At 55.4% G+C, this 23,039-nt stretch overlaps 1 protein-coding gene across 2 annotated transcripts in view; it reads right to left on the reverse strand.

Moving 5' to 3' along the window:
• SLCO2A1 (solute carrier organic anion transporter family member 2A1) overlaps positions 1–23,039 on the reverse strand; it is a 730,981-nt gene that overhangs the window by 165,185 nt on the left and 542,757 nt on the right. The gene's annotated exons all lie outside the window — the stretch shown is intronic.

Genomic DNA, 23,039 nt, shown 5'->3' on the forward strand with positions numbered 1-23,039 from the left:
CCCTCCAACTCCACCCACCAACTCCAACTCCACCCTCCAACTCCAACTCTACCCTCCAACTCCACCCTCCAACTCCAATTCCACTCCCCAACTCCACCCTCCAACTCCACCCTCCAACTCAAACTCCACCCTCCAACTCCACCCTCCAACTTTAACTCCACCCTCCAACTCCACCCTGCAACTCCATCCTCTAACTCCACCCTCCAACTCCACCCTCCAACTCCAACTCCGCCCTCCAACTCCAACTCCACCCTCCAACTCCACCCTCCAACTCCAACTCCACCCTCCAACTCCAAGTCCACCCTCCAACTCCAACTCCACCCCCCAACTCCACCCTCCAACTCCAACTCCACCCTCCAACTCAAACTCCACCCTCCAACTTCACCCTCCAACTCCAAATCCACCCTCCAACTCCACCCTGCAACTCCATCCTCTAACTCCACCCTCCAACTCAAACTCCACCCTCCAACTCCACCCTCCAACTCAACCCTCCAACTCCAAATCCACCCTCCAACTTTAACTCCACCCTCCAACTCCACCCTGCAACTCCATCCTCTAACTCCACCCTCCAACTCCACCCTCCAACTCCACCCTCCAACTCCAACTTCCAACTCCAACTTCCAACTCCACCCTCCAACTCCTCCCTCCAAATCCACCCTCCAACTCCACCCTCTAACTCCACCCTCCAACTCCACCTTCCAACTCCACCCTCCAACTCCAACCTCCACCCTCCAACTTCACCCTCCAACTCCACCCTCCAACTCCACCCTCCAACTCCACCCTCCAACTCCAACTTCCAACTCCACCCTCCAACTACACGCTCCGACTCCACCCTCCAACTCCACCCTCCAACTCCACCCTCCAACTCCACCCACCAACTCCAACTCCACCCTCCAACTCCAACTCTACCCTCCAACTCCACCCTCCAACTCCAATTCCACTCCCCAACTCCACCCTCCAACTCCACCCTCCTACTCAAACTCCACCCTCCAACTCCACCCTCCAACTTTAACTCCACCCTCCAACTCCACCCTGCAACTCCATCCTCTAACTCCACCCTCCAACTCCACCCTCCAACTCCAACTCCACCCTCCAACTCCAACTCCACACTCCAACTCCACCCTCCAACTCCACCCTCCAACTCCAACTCCACCCTCCAACTCCAACTCCAACTCCACCCTCCAACTCCAACTCCACCCCCCAACTCCACCCTCCAACTCCAACTCCACCCTCCAACTCAAACTCCACACTCCAACTCCAGCTCCACCCTCCAAATCCACACTCCAACTCCAACTCCACCCTCCAACTCAAACTCCACCCTCCAACTTTAACTCCACCCTCCAACTCCACCCTGCAACTCCATCCTCTAACTCCACCCTCCAACTCCACCCTCCAACTCCAACTCCACCCTCCAACTCCAACTCCACACTCCAACTCCACCCTCCAACTCCACCCTCCAACTCCAACTCCACCCTCCAACTCCAACTCCACCCTCCAACTCCAACTCCACCCCCCAACTCCACCCTCCAACTCCAACTCCACCCTCCAACTCCAACTCCACCCTCCAACTCCACCCTCCAACTCCAAATCCACCCTCCAACTCCACCCTGCAACTCCATCCTCTAACTCCACCCTCCAACTCCACCCTCCAACTCAAACTCCACCCTCCAACTCCCAACTCCACCCTCCAACTCCACCCTCCAACTCCAAAGCCACCCTCCAACTTTAACTCCACCCTCCAACTCCACCCTGCAACTCCACCCTCCAACTCCACCCTCCAACTACACCCTCCAACTCCACCCTCCAACTCCAAATCCACCCTCCAACTTTAACTCCACCCTCCAACTCCACCCTGCAACTCCATCCTCTAACTCCACCCTCCAACTCCACCCTCCAACTCCACCCTCCAACTCCACACTCCAACTCCACCCTCCAACTCCACCCTCCAACTCCACCCTCCAACTCCACCCTCCAACTCCACCTTCCAACTCCACCCTCCAACTCCACCCTCCACCCTCCAACTTCACCCTCCAACTCAACCCTCCACCCTCCAACTCCACCCTCCAACTCCACCCTCCAACTCCACCCTCCATCACTCAGGGGCACCACCACATCACTCAGGGACACCACCACATCACTCAGGGACACCACCACATCACTCAGGGACACCACCACATCACTCGGTGACACCCTCACATCACTCAGGGACACCAACACATCACTCAGGGACACTACCACATCACTGGGGACACCATCACATTACTCGGGGACACCCCTCCAACTCCAACTCCACCCTCCAACTCCACCCTCCAACTCCACCCTACAACTCCAACTCCAATTCTACCCTAAAACTCCAACTCCAGCTCCACCCTAAAACTCCAACTCCACCCTCCAACTCCAACTCTACCCTCCAACTCCACCCTCCAACTCCACCCTCGAACTCCAACTCCAACTCCACCCTTCAACTCCAACTACACCCTCCAACTCCAACTCCACCCACCAACTTCACCCTCCAACTCCACCCTCCAACTCCACCCTCAAACTCCAACTCCACCCTCCAACTCCACCCTCCAACTCCACCCTCCAACTCCAACTCCACCCTCCAACTCCACCCTCTAACTCCACCCTCCAACTCCAACCTCTAACTCCACCCTCCAACTCCACCCTCCAACTCCACCCTCCAACTCCAACTCCAACCTCCAACTCCACCCTCCAACTCCACCCTCTAACTCCAACTCCAGCTCCACCCTCCAAATCCACACTCCAACTCCAACTCCACCCTCCAACTCAAACTCCCCCCTCCAACTCTAACTCCACCCTACAACTCCAAATCCACCCTCCAACTCCACCCACCAACTCCACCCTCCAACTCCACCCTCAAACTCCACCCTCAAACTCCACCCTACAACTCCAACTCCACCCTCCAACTCCAACTCCAACTCCACCCTCCAAATCCACACTCCAACTCCAACTCCACCCTCCAACTCAAACTCCCCCCTCCAACTCCACCCTCCAAATCCAACTCCACACTCCAACACCACCCTCCAACTCCTACTCCACCCTACAACTCCAACTCCACCCTACAACTCCAACTCCACCCTACAACTCCAAATCCACCCTCCAACTCCACCCACCAACTCCACCCTCCAACTCCACCCTCAAACTCCAACCCCACCCTCCAACTCCACATTCCACCCCCAACTCCAACTCCACCCTCCAACTCCAACTCCACCCTCCAAATCCACCCTCCAAATCCACCCTCCAACTCCACCCTCCAACTCCACCCTCCAACTCCACCCTCCAACTCCACCCTCCAACTCCAACTACACCCTCCAAATACAACTCCACCCTCAAACTCCAACTCCACCCTCCAACTCCACCCTCCAACTCCAACTCCACCCTTCAACTCCAACTCCAATTCCACCCTAAAACTCCAACTCCAACTCCACCCTCAAACTCCAACTCCACCCTCCAACTCCACCCTCCAACTCCACCCTTCAACTCCACCCTCCAACTTCAACTCCACCCTTCAACTCCAACTACACCCTCCAACTCCAACTCCACCCACCAACTTCACCCTCCAACTCCACCCTCCAACTCCACCCTCAAACTCCAACTCCACCCTCCAACTCCACCCTCCAACTCCAACTCCACCCTCCAACTCCACCCTCTAACTCCACCCTCCAACTCCAACCTCTAACTCCACCCTCCAACTCCACCCTCCAACTCCAACCTCCAACTCCACCCTCCAACTCCACTCTCTAACTCCAACTCCAACCTCCAACTCCACCCTCCAACTCCACCCTCCAACTTCACCCTCCAACTCCACCACCCTCCAACTCCACCACCCTCCAACTCCACCACCCTCCAACTCCACCCTCAAACTCAACCCTGCAACTCCACTGTCCATCATTCAGGGACACCAACACATCACTCGGGACAACACAACATCACTCTGGGACACCATCACATTATTCGGGGACACCTCTCCAACTCCAACTCCACCCTCAACTCCACCCTCCATCACTCAGGGGCACCGCCACAACACTCAGGGACACCACCACATCACTCAGGGACACCACCACATCACTCAGGGACACCATCACATCACTCAGGGACACCACCACATCACTAGAAGACACCACCACATCACTCAGGGACACCACCACATCACTCGGGACACCACCACATCACTAGGGGACACCACCACATTACTCGGGGACACCCCTCCAACTCCATCCTCCAACTCCACCCTCCAACTCCACCCTGCAACTTCAACTCCACCCTCCAACTCCAACTCCAACTGCACCCTCCAACTCGGACTCTAACCCTCCAACTCAAACTCCAACCTCCAACTTCAACTCCACCCTCCAACCCAAACTACACCCTCCAACTCCAACTCCACCCTCCAACGCCAACTTCACCCTCCATCTCCAACTCCACCCTCCATCTCCAACTCCACCCTCCAAATCCATCCTCCAACTCCAACTCCACCCTCTATCTCCAACTCCAACTCCACCCTCCAACTCCACCCCCAACTCCACGATTCAACTCCAACTCCACCCTACAACTCCAACTCCAATTCCACCCTAAAACTCCAACTCCAACTCCACCCTCAAACTCCAACTCCACCCTCCAACTCCACCCTCCAACTCCACCCTCCAACTTCAACTCCACCCTCCAACTCCAACTCCACCCTCCAACTCCACCCACCAACTCCACCCTCCAACTCCACCCACCAACTCCACCCTCCAACTCCACCCTCAAACTCCAACCCCACCCTCCAAGTCCACATTCCACCCCCAACTCCAACTCCACCCTCCAACTCCAACTCCACCCTCCAACTCCAACTCCACCCTCCAACTCCACCCTCCAACTCCACCCTCCAACTCCACCCTCCAACTCCACCCTCCAACTCCACCCTCCAACTCCACCCTCCAACTCCAACTCCACCCTCCAACTCCACCCTCCAACTCCACACTTCAACTCTACCCTCCACCCTCCAACTCTACCCTCCACCCTCCAACTCCACCCTCCAACTCCAACACCACCCCCCAACACCACCCACCAACTCCACCCACCAACCCCACCCACCAACTCCACCTACCAACTCCACCCTCCAACTCCACCCTCCAACTCCAACTCCACCCTCCAACTCCACCCTCCAACTCCACCCTCCAACACCAACTCCAACCTCCAACTCCAACCTTCAACGCCACCCTCCAACTCTACCCTCCAACTCCACCCTCCAACTCCAACTCCACCCTCCAACTACAACTCCACCCTCCAACTCCAAATCCACCCTCCAACTCCAGCCTCCAACTCCACCCTCCAACTCCAACTCCACCCTCCAACTCCACCCTCCAACTCCACCCTCCATCTCCACCCTCCGACTCCAACTTCCAACTCCACCCTCCAACTCCACCCTCCAACTCCACCCTCCAACTCCACCCTCCAACTCCACCCTCCAACTCCTACCTCCAACTCCACCCTCCAACTCCACCCTCCAACTCTAACTTCCAATTCCACCCTCCAACTCCACCCTCCAACTCCACCCTCCAACTCCAACTTCCAACTCCAACTTCCAACTCCACCCTCCAACTCCTCCCTCCAAATCCACCCTCCAACTCCACCCTCTAACTCCACCCTCCAACTCCACCTTCCAACTCCACCCTCCAACTCCAACCTCCACCCTCCAACTTCACCCTCCAACTCCACCCTCCAACTCCACCCTCCAACTCCACCCTCCAACTCCAACTTCCAACTCCACCCTCCAACTACACGCTCCGACTCCACCCTCCAACTCCACCCTCCAACTCCACCCTCCAACTCCACCCACCAACTCCAACTCCACCCTCCAACTCCAACTCTACCCTCCAACTCCACCCTCCAACTCCAATTCCACTCCCCAACTCCACCCTCCAACTCCACCCTCCAACTCAAACTCCACCCTCCAACTTTAACTCCACCCTCCAACTCCACCCTGCAACTCCATCCTCTAACTCCACCCTCCAACTCCACCCTCCAACTCCAACTCCACCCTCCAACTCCAACTCCACACTCCAACTCCACCCTCCAACTCCACCCTCCAACTCCAACTCCACCCTCCAACTCCAACTCCACCCTCCAACTCCAACTCCACCCCCCAACTCCACCCTCCAACTCCAACTCCACCCTCCAACTCCAACTCCACCCTCCAACTCCACCCTCCAACTCCAAATCCACCCTCCAACTCCACCCTGCAACTCCATCCTCTAACTCCACCCTCCAACTCCACCCTCCAACTCAAACTCCACCCTCGAACTCCCAACTCCACCCTCCAACTCCACCCTCCAACTCCAAAGCCACCCTCCAACTTTAACTCCACCCTCCAACTCCACCCTGCAACTCCACCCTCCAACTCCACCCTCCAACTACACCCTCCAACTACACCCTCCAACTCCAAATCCACCCTCCAACTTTAACTCCACCCTCCAACTCCACCCTGCAACTCCATCCTCTAACTCCACCCTCCAACTCCACCCTCCAACTCCACCCTCCAACTCCACCCTCCAACTCCACACTCCAACTCCACCCTCCAACTCCACCCTCCAACTCCACCCTCCAACTCCACCCTCCAACTCCACCTTCCAACTCCACCCTCCAACTCCACCCTCCACCCTCCAACTTCACCCTCCAACTCCACCCTCCACCCTCCAACTCCACCCTCCAACTCCACCCTCCAACTCCACCCTCCATCCCTCAGGGGCACCACCACATCACTCAGGGACACCACCACATCACTCAGGGACACCACCACATCACTCAGGGACACCACCACATCACTCGGTGACACCCTCACATCACTCAGGGACACCAACACATCACTCAGGGACACCACCACATCACTGGGGACACCATCACATTACTCGGGGACACCCCTCCAACTCCAACTCCACCCTCCAACTCCACCCTCCAACTCCACCCTACAACTCCACCCTACAACTCCAACTCCAATTCTACCCTAAAACTCCAACTCCAGCTCCACCCTAAAACTCCAACTCCACCCTCCAACTCCAACTCCACCCTCCAACTCCACCCTCCAACTCCACCCTCGAACTCCAACTCCAACTCCACCCTTCAACTCAACTACACCCTCCAACTCCAACTCCACCCACCAACTTCACCCTCCAACTCCACCCTCCAACTCCACCCTCAAACTCCAACTCCACCCTCTAACTCCACCCTCCAACTCCAACTCCACCCTCCAACTCCACCCTCTAACTCCACCCTCCAACTCCAACCTCTAACTCCACCCTCCAACTCCACCCTCCAACTCCACCCTCCAACTCCAACTCCAACCTCCAACTCCACCCTCCAACTCCACCCTCTAACTCCAACTCCAGCTCCACCTCCAAATCCACACTCCAACTCCAACTCCACCCTCCAACTCAAACTCCCCCATCCAACTCTAACTCCACCCTACAACTCCAAATCCCACCCTCCAACTCCACCCACCAACTCCACCCTCCAACTCCACCCTCAAACTCCACCCTCAAACTCCACCCTACAACTCCAACTCCACCCTCCAACTCCAACTCCAACTCCACCCTCCAAATCCACACTCCAACTCCAACTCCACCCTCCAACTCAAACTCCCCCCTCCAACTCCACCCTCCAAATCCAACTCCACACTCCAACACCACCCTCCAACTCCTACTCCACCCTACAACTCCAACTCCACCCTACAACTCCAACTCCACCCTACAACTCCAAATCCACCCTCCAACTCCACCCACCAACTCCACCCTCCAACTCCACCCTCCAACTCAAACTCCCCCCTCCAACTCCACCCTCCAAATCCAACTCCACACTCCAACACCACCCTCCAACTCCTACTCCACCCTCAAACTCCAACTCCACCCTCTAACTCCACCCTCCAACTCCACCCTCCAACTCCACCTTCCAACTCCACCCTCCAACTCCACCCTCCACCCTCCAACTTCACCCTCCAACTCCACCCTCCACCCTCCAACTCCACCCTCCAACTCCACCCTCCAACTCCACCCTCCATCACTCAGGGGCACCACCACATCACTCAGGGACACCACCACATCACTCAGGGACACCACCACATCACTCAGGGACACCACCACATCACTCGGTGACACCCTCACATCACTCAGGGACATCAACACATCACTCAGGGACACCACCACATCACTGGGGACACCATCACATTACTCGGGGACACCCCTCCAACTCCAACTCCACCCTCCAACTCCACCCTACAACTCCACCCTACAACTCCAACTCCAATTCTACCCTAAAACTCCAACTCCAGCTCCACCCTAAAACTCCAACTCCACCCTCCAACTCCACCCTCCAACTCCACCCTCGAACTCCAACTCCAACTCCACCCTTCAACTCCAACTACACCCTCCAACTCCAACTCCACCACCAACTTCACCCTCCAACTCCACCCTCCAACTCCACCCTCAAACTCCAACTCCGCCCTCTAACTCCACCCTCCAACTCCAACTCCACCTCAACTCCACCTCTACTCCACCCTCCAACTCCACCCTCTAACTCCACCCTCCAACTCCACCCTCCAACTCCACCCTCCAACTCCAACTCCAACCTCCAACTCCACCCTCCAACTCACCCTCTAACTCCAACTCCAGCTCCACCCTCCAAATCCACACTCCAACTCCAACTCCACCCTCCAACTCAAACTCCCCCCTCCAACTCTAACTCCACCCTACAACTCCAAATCCACCCTCCAACTCCACCCACCAACTCCAACCTCCAACTCCACCCTCAAACTCCACCCTCAAACTCCACCCTACAACTCCAACTCCACCCTCCAACTCCAACTCCAACTCCACCCTCCAAATCCACACTCCAACTCCAACTCCACCCTCCAACTCAAACTCCCCCCTTCCAACTCCACCCTCCAAATCCAACTCCACACTCCAACACCACCCTCCAACTCCTACTCCACCCTACAACTCCAACTCCACCCTACAACTCCAACTCCACCCTACAACTCCAACTCCACCCTCCAACTCCACCCACCAACTCCACCCTCCAACTCCACCCTCAAACTCCAACCCCACCCTCCAACTCCACATTCCACCCCCAACTCCAACTCCACCCTCCAACTCCAACTCCACCCTCCAAATCCACCCTCCAACTCCACCCTCCAACTCCACCCTCCAACTCCACCCTCCAACTCCAACTACACCCTCCAACTACAACTCCACCCTCAAAATCCAACTCCACCCTCCAACTCCACCCTCCAACTCCAACTCCACCCTTCAACTCCAACTCCAATTCTACCCTAAAACTCCAACTCCAACTCCACCCTCAAACTCCAACTCCACCTCCAACTCCACCCTCCAACTCCACCCTTCAACTCCACCCTCCAACTTCAACTCCACCCTTCAACTCCAACTACACCCTCCAACTCCAACTCCACCCACCAACTTCACCCTCCAACTCCACCCTCCAACTCCACCCTCAAACTCCAACTCCACCCTCCAACTCCACCCTCCAACTCCACCCTCTAACTCCACCCTCCAACTCCAACCTCTAACTCCACCCTCCAACTCCACCCTCCAACTCCAACCTCCAACTCCACCCTCCAACTCCACCCTCTAACTCCAACTCCAACCTCCAACTCCACCCTCCAACTCCACCCTCCAACTTCACCCTCCAACTCCACCACCCTCCAACTCCACCACCCTCCAACTCCACCCTCAAACTCAACCCTGCAACTCCACTGTCCATCATTCAGGGACATCAACACATCACTCGGGGACAACACAACATCACTCTGGGACACCATCACATTATTCGGGGACACCTCTCCAACTCCAACTCCACCCTCCAACTCCACCCTCCATCACTCAGGGGCACCGCCACAACACTCAGGGACACCACCACATCACTCAGGGACACCACCACATCACTCAGGGACACCATCACATCACTCAGGGACACCACCACATCACTCGAAGACACCACCACATCACTCAGGGACACCACCACATCACTCGGGACACCACCACATCACTAGGGGACACCACCATATTACTCGGGACACCCCTCCAACTCCATCCTCCAACTCCACCCTCCAACTCCACCCTCCAACTCCACCCTGCAACTTCAACTCCACCCTCCAACTCCAACTCCAACTGCACCCTCCAACTCGGACTCTAACCCCTCCAACTCAAACTCCAACCTCCAACTTCAACTCCACCCTCCAACCCAAACTACACCCTCCAACTCCAACTTCACCCTCCAACGCCAACTTCACCCTCCATCTCCAACTCCACCCTCCATTCTCCAACTCCACCCTCCAAATCCATCCTCCAACTCCAACTCCACCCTCTATCTCCAACTCCAACTCCACCCTCCAACTCCACCCCCAACTCCACGATTCAACTCCAACTCCACCCTACAACTCCAACTCCAATTCCACCCTAAAACTCCAACTCCAACTCCACCCTCAAACTCCAACTCCACCCTACAACTCCACCCTCCAACTCCACCCTCCAACTCCACCCTCCAACTCTAACTCCACCTTCCAACTCTAACTCCACCTTCCAACTCCACCCTCCAACGCTAACTCCTCCTTCCAACTCCAACCTCCAACTCCAACTCCACCCTACAACTCCAACTCCAACCTCAACTCTAACTCCACCCCCAACTCCACCCTACAACTCCAACTCCAATTCCACCCTAAAACTCCAACTCCAACTCCACCCTCAAACTCCAACTCCACCCTCCAACTCCAACTCCACCCTCCAACTCCACCCTCCAACTCCAACTCCAACTCCACCCTTCAACTCCAACTACACCCTCCAACTCCAACTCCACCCACCAACTCCACCCACCAACTTCACCCTCCAACTCCACCCTCCAACTTCACCCTCCAACTCCACCCTCCAACTCCACCCTCTCAACTCCACCCTCCAACTCCACCCTCCAACTCCAACCTCCAACTCCAACCTCCAACTCCCAACCTCCCAACTCCACGCTCCGACTCCACCCTCCAACTCCACCCTCCAACTCCACCCACCAACTCCAACTCCACCCTCCAACTCCAACTGTACCCTCCAACTCCACCCTCCAACTCCAACTCCAACTCCAATTCCACTCCCCAACCCCACCCTCCAACTCCACCCTCCAACTCAAACTCCACCCTCCAACTTTAACACCACCCTCCAACTCCACCTTGCAACTCCATCCTCTAACTCCACCCTCCAACTCCACCCTCAACTCAACTCCACCCTCCAACTCCAACTCCACCTCCAACTCCACCCTCCAACTCCACCCTCCAACTCCAACTCCACCCTCCAACTCCAACTCCACCCCCCAACTCCACCCTCCAAATCCAACTCCACCCTCCAACTCAAACTCCACCCTCCAACTCCACCCTCCAACTCCAAATCCACCCTCCAACTTTAACTCCACCTTCCAACTCCACCCTCCAACTCTAACTCCTCCTTCCAACTCCAACCCCCAACTCCAACTCCACCCTACAACTCCAACTCCAACCTCCAACTCTAACTCCACCCAACTCCACCCTACAACTCCAACTCCACCCTCCAACTCCAACTCCAATTCCACCCTAAAACTCCAACTCCAACTCCACCCTCAAACTCCAACTCCACCCTCCAACTCCAACTCCACCCTCCAACTCCAACTCCACCCTCCAACTCCACCCTCCAACTCCACCCTCCAACTCCACCCTCCAACTCCAACTCCAACTTCACCCTTCAACTCCAACTACACCCTCCAACTCCAACTCCACCCACCAACTTCACCCTCCAACTCCACCCTCCAACTTTACCCTCCAACTCCACCCTCCAACTCCACCCTCCAACTCCACCCTCCAACTCCACCCTCCATTTCCACCCTCCAACTCCAACCTCCAACTCCACCCTCCAACTCCACCCACCAACTCCAACTCCACCCTCCAACTCCAACTCTACCCTCCAACTCCACCCTCCAACTCCAATTCCACTCCCCAACTCCACCCTCCAACTCCACCCTCCAACTCAAACTCCACCCTCCAACTCCACCCTCCAACTTTAACTCCACCCTCCAACTCCACCCTGCAACTCCATCCTCTAACTCCACCCTCCAACTCCACCCTCCAACTCCAACTCCACCCTCCAACTCCACCCTCCAACTCCAACTCCACCCTCCAACTCCAAGTCCACCCTCCAACTCCAACTCCACCCCCCAACTCCACCCTCCAACTCCAACTCCACCCTCCAACTCAAACTCCACCCTCCATTTCCACCCTCCAACTCCACCCTCCAACTCCAAATCCACCCTCCAACTTTAACTCCACCCTCCAACTCCACCCTCCAACTCCAAATCCACCCTCCAACTTTAACTCCACCCTCCAACTCCACCCTGCAACTCCATCCTCTAACTCCACCCTCCAACTCCACCCTCCAACTCCACCCTCCAACTCCAACTTCCAACTCCAACTTCCAACTCCACCCTCCAACTCCTCCCTCCAAATCCACCCTCCAACTCCACCCTCTAACTCCACCCTCCAACTCCACCTTCCAACTCCACCCTCCAACTCCAACCTCCACCCTCCAACTTCACCCTCCAACTCCACCCTCCAACTCCACCCTCCAACTCCACCCTCCAACTCCAACTTCCAACTCCACCCTCCAACTACACGCTCCGACTCCACCCTCCAACTCCACCCTCCAACTCCACCCTCCAACTCCACCCACCAACTCCAACTCCACCCTCCAACTCCAACTCTACCCTCCAACTCCACCCTCCAACTCCAATTCCACTCCCCAACTCCACCCTCCAACTCCACCCTCCTACTCAAACTCCACCCTCCAACTCCACCCTCCAACTTTAACTCCACCCTCCAACTCCACCCTGCAACTCCATCCTCTAACTCCACCCTCCAACTCCACCCTCCAACTCCAACTCCACCCTCCAACTCCAACTCCACACTCCAACTCCACCCTCCAACTCCACCCTCCAACTCCAACTCCACCCTCCAACTCCAACTCCAACTCCACCCTCCAACTCCAACTCCACCCCCCAACTCCACCCTCCAACTCCAACTCCACCCTCCAACTCAAACTCCACCCTCCAACTCCAAATCCACCCTCCAACTCCACCCTGCAACTCCATCCTCTAACTCCACCCTCCAACTCCACCCTCCAACTCAAACTCCACCCTCCAACTCCCAACTCCACCCTCCAACTCCACCCTCCAACTCCAAAGCCACCCTCCAACTTTAACTCCACCCTCCAACTCCACCCTGCAACTCCACCCTCCAACTCCACCCTACAACTCCACCCTCCAACTCCACCCTCCAACTCCACCCTCCAACTCCAAATCCACCCTCCAACTCCACCCTGCAACTCCACCCTCCAACTCCACCCTGCAACTCCATCCTCTAACTCCACCCTCCAACTCCACCCTCCAACTCCACCCTCCAACTCCACCCTCCAACTCCACCCTCCAACTCCACCCTCCAACTCCACCTTCCAACTCCACCCTCCAACTCCACCCTCCACCCTCCAACTTCACCCTCCAACTCCACCCTCCACCCTCCAACTCCACCCTCCAACTCCACCCTCCAACTCCACCCTCCATCACTCAGGGGCACCACCACATCACTCAGGGACACCACCACATCACTCAGGGACACCACCACATTTATTTATTTATTTATTTATAGCATTTGTAAAGCGCTCTGTAACCCTACGGGCATCCTGGCGCTAGAGTACATAGCTGAGCTTAGTGGGGGCAGGAGCGTGAAACGGATGCTAACCGGGTGGGTTTTATTTATTTTGATGGGGTTTTTTTAGGGAAAAGCCAGGTTTTAACCTTTTTCCGGAATGTCAGGAGATCATTAGTTTTTCTGATGTCCAGGGGAAGTTTGTTCCATAGGTGGGCTGCGGCAATGCTGAAAGCTCGTCCGCCACAGGTGGCTTTCTTGATCCTGGGGATGTTGATGAAGTTCAAGGATGAGGATCGGAGAGACCGGTTGGGCTCATACCACTTAAATTTGTACTGGAGTGGTCGGGGGCCTAGCCCATGAACTGCCCTGAAGACAATACAGAGGGATTTGAAGCAGATCCTTTGGTGTATAGGTAACCAGTGTAGGTCGGCCAGGGCGAGAGTGGTGGAAGATCTGCGTTCACGGGAGAGTGCTAGTTTGGCTGCAGCTGCCTGGACACTCTGGAGTCTGGAGATGAGGTAGGCAGGGGATTCCAGCAGGAGGGCATTGCAGTAGTCCAGGCGGCTGAGTATAGTGCTCCTGACTATATCGGCTCTGGTATGTGTGGGCAGGAGAGGTAGCAGTCTTCGGAGTCCTCTTAATAAGGCGAAACAGCAGCCAACTTGCTTATTGACGTTGGTCTCTAGGCTAAGTTTATTATTGATAGTTACTCCAAGGTTTTTTACGGAGCTCATTGGGGTGGGCGATTCCCCTAGCGATAGAGGCCAGAAATCTGGAGGTAAACTTTTGGGGATTTTTCCTACTGCGCAGTGTAATATCTCAGTTTTCTCACTGTTGAATTTTAGTGAGTTCTGACTAAGCCAGAGAGACATGTCCAGCAAACAGGTGTGGAAGGTTTCCATTGAGCTTGCTCGGGTTCCATCCAGCGAGATTATCAGCTGGGTATCGTCTGCGTAGTTTGTCACGCTGATGCCATGGCTTTTGATAATCCGCATTAGGGGTTGCATGTAAATGTTGAAGAGTATGGGGCTGATGGCAGACCCCTGTGGGACTCCGTGCGGGACTTTCGTGAACTCGGATTGATAGGGAGGGATGGATACTGCCTGCCACCTGTCCGTCAGGTAGGAGCGGAACCAGTCGAGCGCAACCCCCCTAACTCCGATGTTCCGTAGTCGTTCAATCAGGATGCCGTGGTTCACCGTGTCAAACGCTGCGGACAGGTCGAGCAGGATCAGAGTAGCTGATTCTCCCCTGTCCGCTCTCATTCGCAGGTCATCCATGACTGTCAGCAGGGCTGACTCTGTTCCATGAACTGGTCTGAAGCCAAACTGCTCCTCTTCCAGGATGTTGTTGGTTTCTAGGAAGAGGGCTAGAGCTCTACTGACCCATCTTTCTATGATTTTTATAGGATATGGTAAAAGGGATATGGGCCGGTAGTTCTTTTGGCAGTTTGGGTCCAGGTTAGGTTTTTTTAATAGCGGGGTGACGATTGCTAGTTTCCAATCTTTAGGAACGGAGCCTGTATGCAGAGATTGATTGCATAGTTGGTGCAGGGCTGGTAGAACGTCATCCTCGAATTTCTTGGCTATCCTGTGGGGAAGAGGGTCGAGAGGAGAGCCTGAGGACGTATGGAGGGCTGTTGTGATGAATTCCCGTTCCGAGGGGATCAAAAAGTTTTCCAGGGTGGCATAAGGGAGGGGATGCGCATCGGGATCCACCTCTCCAACTCTATTTGTTATGATGCTGTTGTCTTGCAGTGGGGGGATAGGATTGCTGTTCATTCCTTCTACAATTTTGCTGATTTTATCTTGGAAAAACACGGCTAGGTCGTTGCAGAGTTCTTGTGAGGGTTTGATTTGGCTATTGGCACAGGCGGGGTGGGAGAGCTCTTTGATGAGTCTAAAAGTGTCCCGGGATTTGTTGGAGCTTTTGAGGATTATCTCAGCAAAATAGTTGGATTTGGCTGTGGTTATTTCCTTCTTGTATTGTGAGATAGTAAGTCTCCATCGTACTTTCTCTTGGTCTGAGTAGTGTTTTCTCCAGAGCTTCTCCGCCTTTTTGCAGGTGTTTTTTAGGTCTCTTAGTTTCTCCGTATACCAGGGGGCGGAGGGTTTACCTCTTTTGGTGATTGATTTCAGCGGGATGACAGCGTCGAGTGTTTTTGTGGTTTCGTGGAGAAAAGAGAGATAGTTTGTGGTGATATCATTTTCTAGTTTAAACGATGCCCCGACCTGGCATAGGTCGAGCTTTCCCTCCTCTTTCCTCCTCAATAGGTTCTTCCAGTCCCGACCCATGAAGGTTTTAACTTGTGAGGTTGTGGATCCTGTGTGGGACGGGATGTGGGAGTTGAACCTAATGAGGTAGTGATCTGACCAGGCTACTGGGAAGATAGTGTCAAGGGTTAATAGGTCTTCTGCTGCAAAGATAAGATCTAGGGTGTTTCTTAGTATATGAGTGGGGGTGTTTATCCACTGTTTCAGCCCTAGATTGTGGCAGGATTGAGTAATATTGTGCAGGGCTGTACGTAGTTGGTCATTGTCCCATATGTTGAAGTCTCCCAGTATCATCAGCCTGTTATGGGAGATTGACATGTTATTTATGACCGTGATTAGTTCCTGCTGTTGTGAGGCTTTGAAATGGCCCGGAGGTCTATAACATACAAGGGCCGTGAGGCAGTGTTCAGAGTCATATTTTAAGGAGATCCCGAGGATTTCTACACAGGAGATAGTGTCAATGTCCAGGGTAGTGATGTTAAGTTGTTCTCGGAAAATGATCCCCAGTCCTCCTCCTCGACCTGAGGGTCTGGGTTTCTGAATGATCTTGAATCCGTCTGGGCATGCAATGCCTAGCTCTGATTCTGTTCCTTCAGTCATCCATGTCTCGGTTAGAAACAGGATGTCGAGTTTGTTAGTCTCGATCAATAGCTGGATTTCAGTTGCGTGTTTCGGTAAAGAGCGGACATTTAGAAGTCCGTTGATTAGTTTCCCTTTGGAGCAGCGTGCAGCTCCTACTTGGGCTGATGAGGAACGGGTCGTGGTGTTGTCGGGGCTGGGATGTGGCATCAGGGTTGATTTGGGGACATCACTCGGTGACACCCTCACATCACTCAGGGACACCAACACATCACTCAGGGACACCACCACATCACTGGGGACACCATCACATTACTCGGGGACACCCCTCCAACTCCAACTCCACCCTCCAACTCCACCCTCCAACTCCACCCTACAACTCCACCCTACAACTCCAACTCCAATTCTACCCTAAAACTCCAACTCCAGCTCCACCCTAAAACTCCAACTCCACCCTCCAACTCCAACTCCACCCTCCAACTCCACCCTCCAACTCCACCCTCGAACTCCAACTCCAACTCCACCCTTCAACTCCAACTACACCCTCCAACTCCAACTCCACCCACCAACTTCACCCTCCAACTCCACCCTCCAACTCCACCCTCAAACTCCAACTCCACCCTCCTCCAACTCCACCCTCCAACTCCAACTCCACCCTTCAACTCCACCCTCTAACTCCACCCTCCAACTCCAACCTCTAACTCCACCCTCCAACTCCACCCTCCAACTCCAACTCCAACCTCCAACTCCACCCTCCAACTCCACCCTCTAACTCCAACTCCAGCTCCACCCTCCAAATCCACACTCCAAATCCAACTCCACCCTCCAACTCAAACTCCCCCCTCCAACTCTAACTCCACCCTACAACTCCAAATCCACCCTCCAACTCCACCCACCAACTCCACCCTCCAACTTCACCCTCAAACTCCACCCTCAAACTCCACCCTACAACTCCAACTCCACCCTCCAACTCCAACTCCAACTCCACCCTCCAAATCCACACTCCAACTCCAACTCCACCCTCCAACTCAAACTCCCCCCTCCAACTCCACCCTCCAAATCCAACTCCACACTCCAACACCACCCTCCAACTCCTACTCCACCCTACAACTCCAACTCCACCCTACAACTCCAACTCCACCCTACAACTCCAACTCCACCCTACAACTCCAAATCCACCCTCCAACTCCACCCACCAACTCCACCCTCCAACTCCACCCTCAAACTCCAACCCCACCCTCCAACTCCACCCTCCAACTCCAACTCCACCCTCCAAATCCACCCTCCAACTCCACCCTCCAACTCCACCCTCCAACTCCACCCTCCAACTACAACTACACCCTCCAACTACAACTCCACCCTCAAACTCCAACTCCACCCTCCAACTCCACCCTCCAACTCCAACTCCACCCTTCAACTCCAACTCCAATTCCACCCTAAAACTCCAACTCCAACTCCACCCTCAAACTCCAACTCCACCCTCCAACTCCACCCTCCAACTCCACCCTCCAACTCCACCCTCCAACTCCACCCTCCAACTTCAACTCCACCCTTCAACTCCAACTACACCCTCCAACTCCAACTCCACCCACCAACTTCACCCTCCAACTCCACCCTCCAACTCCACCCTCAAACTCCAACTCCAGCCTCCAACTCCACCCTCCAACTCCACCCTCTAACTCCACCCTCCAACTCCAACCTCTAACTCCACCCTCCAACTCCACCCTCCAACTCCACCCTCCAACTCCAACCTCCAACTCCAACCTCCAACTCCACCCTTCAACTCCACCCTCCAACTCCACCCTCCAACTCCAACCTCCAACTCCACCCTCCAACTCCACCCTCTAACTCCACCCTCTAACTCCAACTCCAACCTCCAACTCCACCCTCCAACTCCACCCTCCAACTTCACCCTCCAACTCCACCACCTCCAACTCCACCACCCTCCAACTCCACCCTCAAACTCAACCCTGCAACTCCACTGTCCATCATTCAGGGACACCAACACATCACTCGGGGACAACACAACATCACTCTGGGACACCACCACATTATTCGGGGACACCTCTCCAACTCCACCCTCCAACTCCACCCTCCATCACTCAGGGGCACCGCCACAACACTCAGGGACACCACCACATCACTCAGGGACACCACCACATCACTCAGGGACACCATCACATCACTCAGGGACACCACCACATCACTCGAAGACACCACCACATCACTCAGGGACACCACCACATCACTCGGGACACCACCACATCACTAGGGGACACCACCACATTACTCGGGGACACCCCTCCAACTCCATCCTCCAACTCCACCCTCCAACTCCACCCTGCAACTTCAACTCCACCCTCCAACTCCAACTGCACCCTCCAACTCGGACTCTAACCCTCCAACTCAAACTCCAACCTCCAACTTCAACTCCACCCTCCAACCCAAACTACACCCTCCAACTCCAACTCCACCCTCCAACGCCAACTTCACCCTCCATCTCCAACTCCACCCTCCATCTCCAACTCCACCCTCCAAATCCACCCTCCAACTCCAACTCCACCCTCTATCTCCAACTCCAACTCCACCCTCCAACTCCACCCCCAACTCCACGATTCAACTCCAACTCCACCCTACAACTCCAACTCCAATTCCACCCTCAAACTCCAACTCCACCCTCCAACTCCACCCTCCAACTCCACCCTCCAACTCCACCCTCCAACTCCACCCTCCAACTCTAACTCCACCTTCCAACTCCACCTTCCAACTCTAACTCCACCTTCCAACTCCACCCTCCAACTCTAACTCCTCCTTCCAACTCCAACCTCCAACTCCAACTCCACCCTACAACTCCAACTCCAACCTCCAACTCTAACTCCACCCCGAACTCCACCCTACAACTCCAACTCCACCCTACAACTCCAACTCCAATTCCACCCTAAAACTCCAACTCCAACTCCACCCTCAAACTCCAACTCCACCCTCCAACTCCAACTCCACCCTCCAACTCCACCCTCCAACTCCACCCTCCAACTCCACCCTCCAACTCCAACTCCAACTCCACCCTTCAACTCCAACTACACCCTCCAACTCCACCCACCAACTCCACCCACCAACTTCACCCTCCAACTCCACCCTCCAACTTCACCCTCCAACTCCACCCTCCAACTCCACCCTCCAACTCCACCCTCCAACTCCAACCTCCAACTCCACGCTCCGACTCCACCCTCCAACTCCACCCTCCAACTCCACCCACCAACTCCAACTCCACCCTCCAACTCCAACTGTACCCTCCAACTCCACCCTCCAACTCCAATTCCAACTCCAATTCCACTCCCCAACCCCACCCTCCAACTCCACCCTCCAACTCCAACTCCACCCTCCAACTCCAACTCCACCCCCCAACTCCACCCTCCAACTCCAACTCTACCCTCCAACTCAAACTCCACCCTCCAACTCCAAATCCACCCTCCAACTTTAACTCCACCTTCCAACTCCACCCTCCAACTCTAACTCCTCCTTCCAACTCCAACCTCCACCTCCAACTCCACCCTACAACTCCAACTCCAACCTCCAACTCTAACTCCACCCCCAACTCCACCCTACAACTCCAACTCCACGCTCCAACTCCAACTCCAATTCCACCCTAAAACTCCAACTCCAACTCCACCCTCCAACTCCAACTCCACCCTCCAACTCCAACTCCACCCTCCAACTCCAACTCCACCCTCCAACTCCACCCTCCAACTCCACCCTCCAACTCCAACTCCAACTTCACCCTTCAACTCCAACTACACCCTCCAACTCCAACTCCACCCACCAACTTCACCCTCCAACTCCACCCTCCAACTTTACCCTCCAACTCCACCCTCCAACTCCACCCTCCATTTCCACACTCCAACTCCAACCTCCAACTCCACGCTCCGACTCCACCCTCCAACTCCACCCTCCAACTCCACCCACCAACTCCAACTCCACCCTCCAACTCCAACTCTACCCTCCAACTCCAATTCCACTCCCCAACTCCACCCTCCAACTCCACCCTCCAACTCAAACTCCACCCTCCAACTCCACCCTCCAACTTTAACTCCACCCTCCAACTCCACCCTGCAACTCCATCCTCTAACTCCACCCTCCAACTCCACCCTCCAACTCCAACTCCGCCCTCCAACTCCAACTCCACCCTCCAACTCCACCCTCCAACTCCAACTCCACCCTCCAACTCCAAGTCCACCCTCCAACTCCAACTCCACCCCCCAACTCCACCCTCCAACTCCAACTCCACCCTCCAACTCAAACTCCACCCTCCAACTCCACCCTCCAACTCCAAATCCACCCTCCAACTCCACCCTGCAACTCCATCCTCTATCTCCACCCTCCAACTCCACCCTCCAACTCAAACTCCACCCTCCAACTCCACCCTCCAACTCCACCCTCCAACTCCAAATCCACCCTCCAACTTTAACTCCACCCTCCAACTCCACCCTCCAACTCCAAATCCACCCTCCAACTTTAACTCCACCCTCCAACTCCACCCTGCAACTCCATCCTCTAACTCCACCCTCCAACTCCACCCTCCAACTCCACCCTCCAACTCCAACTTCCAACTCCAACTTCCAACTCCACCCTCCAACTCCTCCCTCCAAATCCACCCTCCAACTCCACCCTCTAACTCCACCCTCCAACTCCACCTTCCAACTCCACCCTCCAACTCCAACCTCCACCCTCCAACTTCACCCTCCAACTCCACCCTCCAACTCCACCCTCCAACTCCACCCTCCAACTCCAACTTCCAACTCCACCCTCCAACTACACGCTCCGACTCCACCCTCCAACTCCACCCTCCAACTCCACCCTCCAACTCCACCCACCAACTCCAACTCCACCCTCCAACTCCAACTCTACCCTCCAACTCCACCCTCCAACTCCAATTCCACTCCCCAACTCCACCCTCCAACTCCACCCTCCAACTCAAACTCCACCCTCCAACTCCACCCTCCAACTTTAACTCCACCCTCCAACTCCACCCTGCAACTCCATCCTCTAACTCCACCCTCCAACTCCACCCTCCAACTCCAACTCCACCCTCCAACTCCAACTCCACACTCCAACTCCACCCTCCAACTCCACCCTCCAACTCCAACTCCACCCTCCAACTCCAACTCCAACTCCACCCTCCAACTCCAACTCCACCCCCCAACTCCACCCTCCAACTCCAACTCCACCCTCCAACTCAAACTCCACCCTCCAACTCCACCCTCCAACTCCAAATCCACCCTCCAACTCCACCCTGCAACTCCATCCTCTAACTCCACCCTCCAACTCCACCCTCCAACTCAAACTCCACCCTCCAACTCCCAACTCCACCCTCCAACTCCACCCTCCAACTCCAAAGCCACCCTCCAACTTTAACTCCACCCTCATACTCCACCCTGCAACTCCACCCTCCAACTCCACCCTCCAACTCCACCCTCCAACTCCACCCTCCAACTCCACCCTCCAACTCCAAATCCACCCTCCAACTTTAACTCCACCCTCCAACTCCACCCTGCAACTCCATCCTCTAACTCCACCCTCCAACTCCACCCTCCAACTCCACCCTCCAACTCCACCCTCCAACTCCACCCTCCAACTCCACCCTCCAACTCCACCCTCCAACTCCACCCTCCAACTCCACCCTCCAACTCCACCCTCCAACTCCACCCTCCAACTCCACCTTCCAACTCCACCCTCCAACTCCACCCTCCACCCTCCAACTTCACCCTCCAACTCCACCCTCCACCCTCCAACTCCACCCTCCAACTCCACCCTCCAACTCCACCCTCCATCACTCAGGGGCACCACCACATCACTCAGGGACACCACCACATCACTCAGGGACACCACCACATCACTCAGGGACACCACCACATCACTCAGTGACACCCTCACATCACTCAGGGACACCAACACATCACTCAGGGACACCACCACATCACTGGGGACACCATCACATTACTCGGGGACACCCCTCCAACTCCAACTCCACCCTCCAACTCCACCCTCCAACTCCACCCTACAACTCCACCCTACAACTCCAACTCCAATTCTACCCTAAAACTCCAACTCCAGCTCCACCCTAAAACTCCAACTCCACCCTCCAACTCCAACTCCACCCTCCAACTCCACCCTCCAACTCCACCCTCCAACTCCAACTCCAACTCCACCCTTCAACTCCAACTACACCCTCCAACTCCAACTCCACCCACCAACTTCACCCTCCAACTCCACCCTCCAACTCCACCCTCAAACTCCAACTCCACCCTCCAACTCCACCCTCCAACTCCAACTCCACCCTTCAACTCCACCCTCTAACTCCACCCTCCAACTCCAACCTCTAACTCCACCCTCCAACTCCACCCTCCAACTCCAACTCCAACCTCCAACTCCACCCTCCAACTCCACCCTCTAACTCCGACTCCAGCTCC

This window comes from Lissotriton helveticus, chromosome 11, assembly GCF_964261635.1.
Source record: "Lissotriton helveticus chromosome 11, aLisHel1.1, whole genome shotgun sequence".
Lineage (NCBI taxonomy): Eukaryota > Metazoa > Chordata > Amphibia > Caudata > Salamandridae > Lissotriton > Lissotriton helveticus.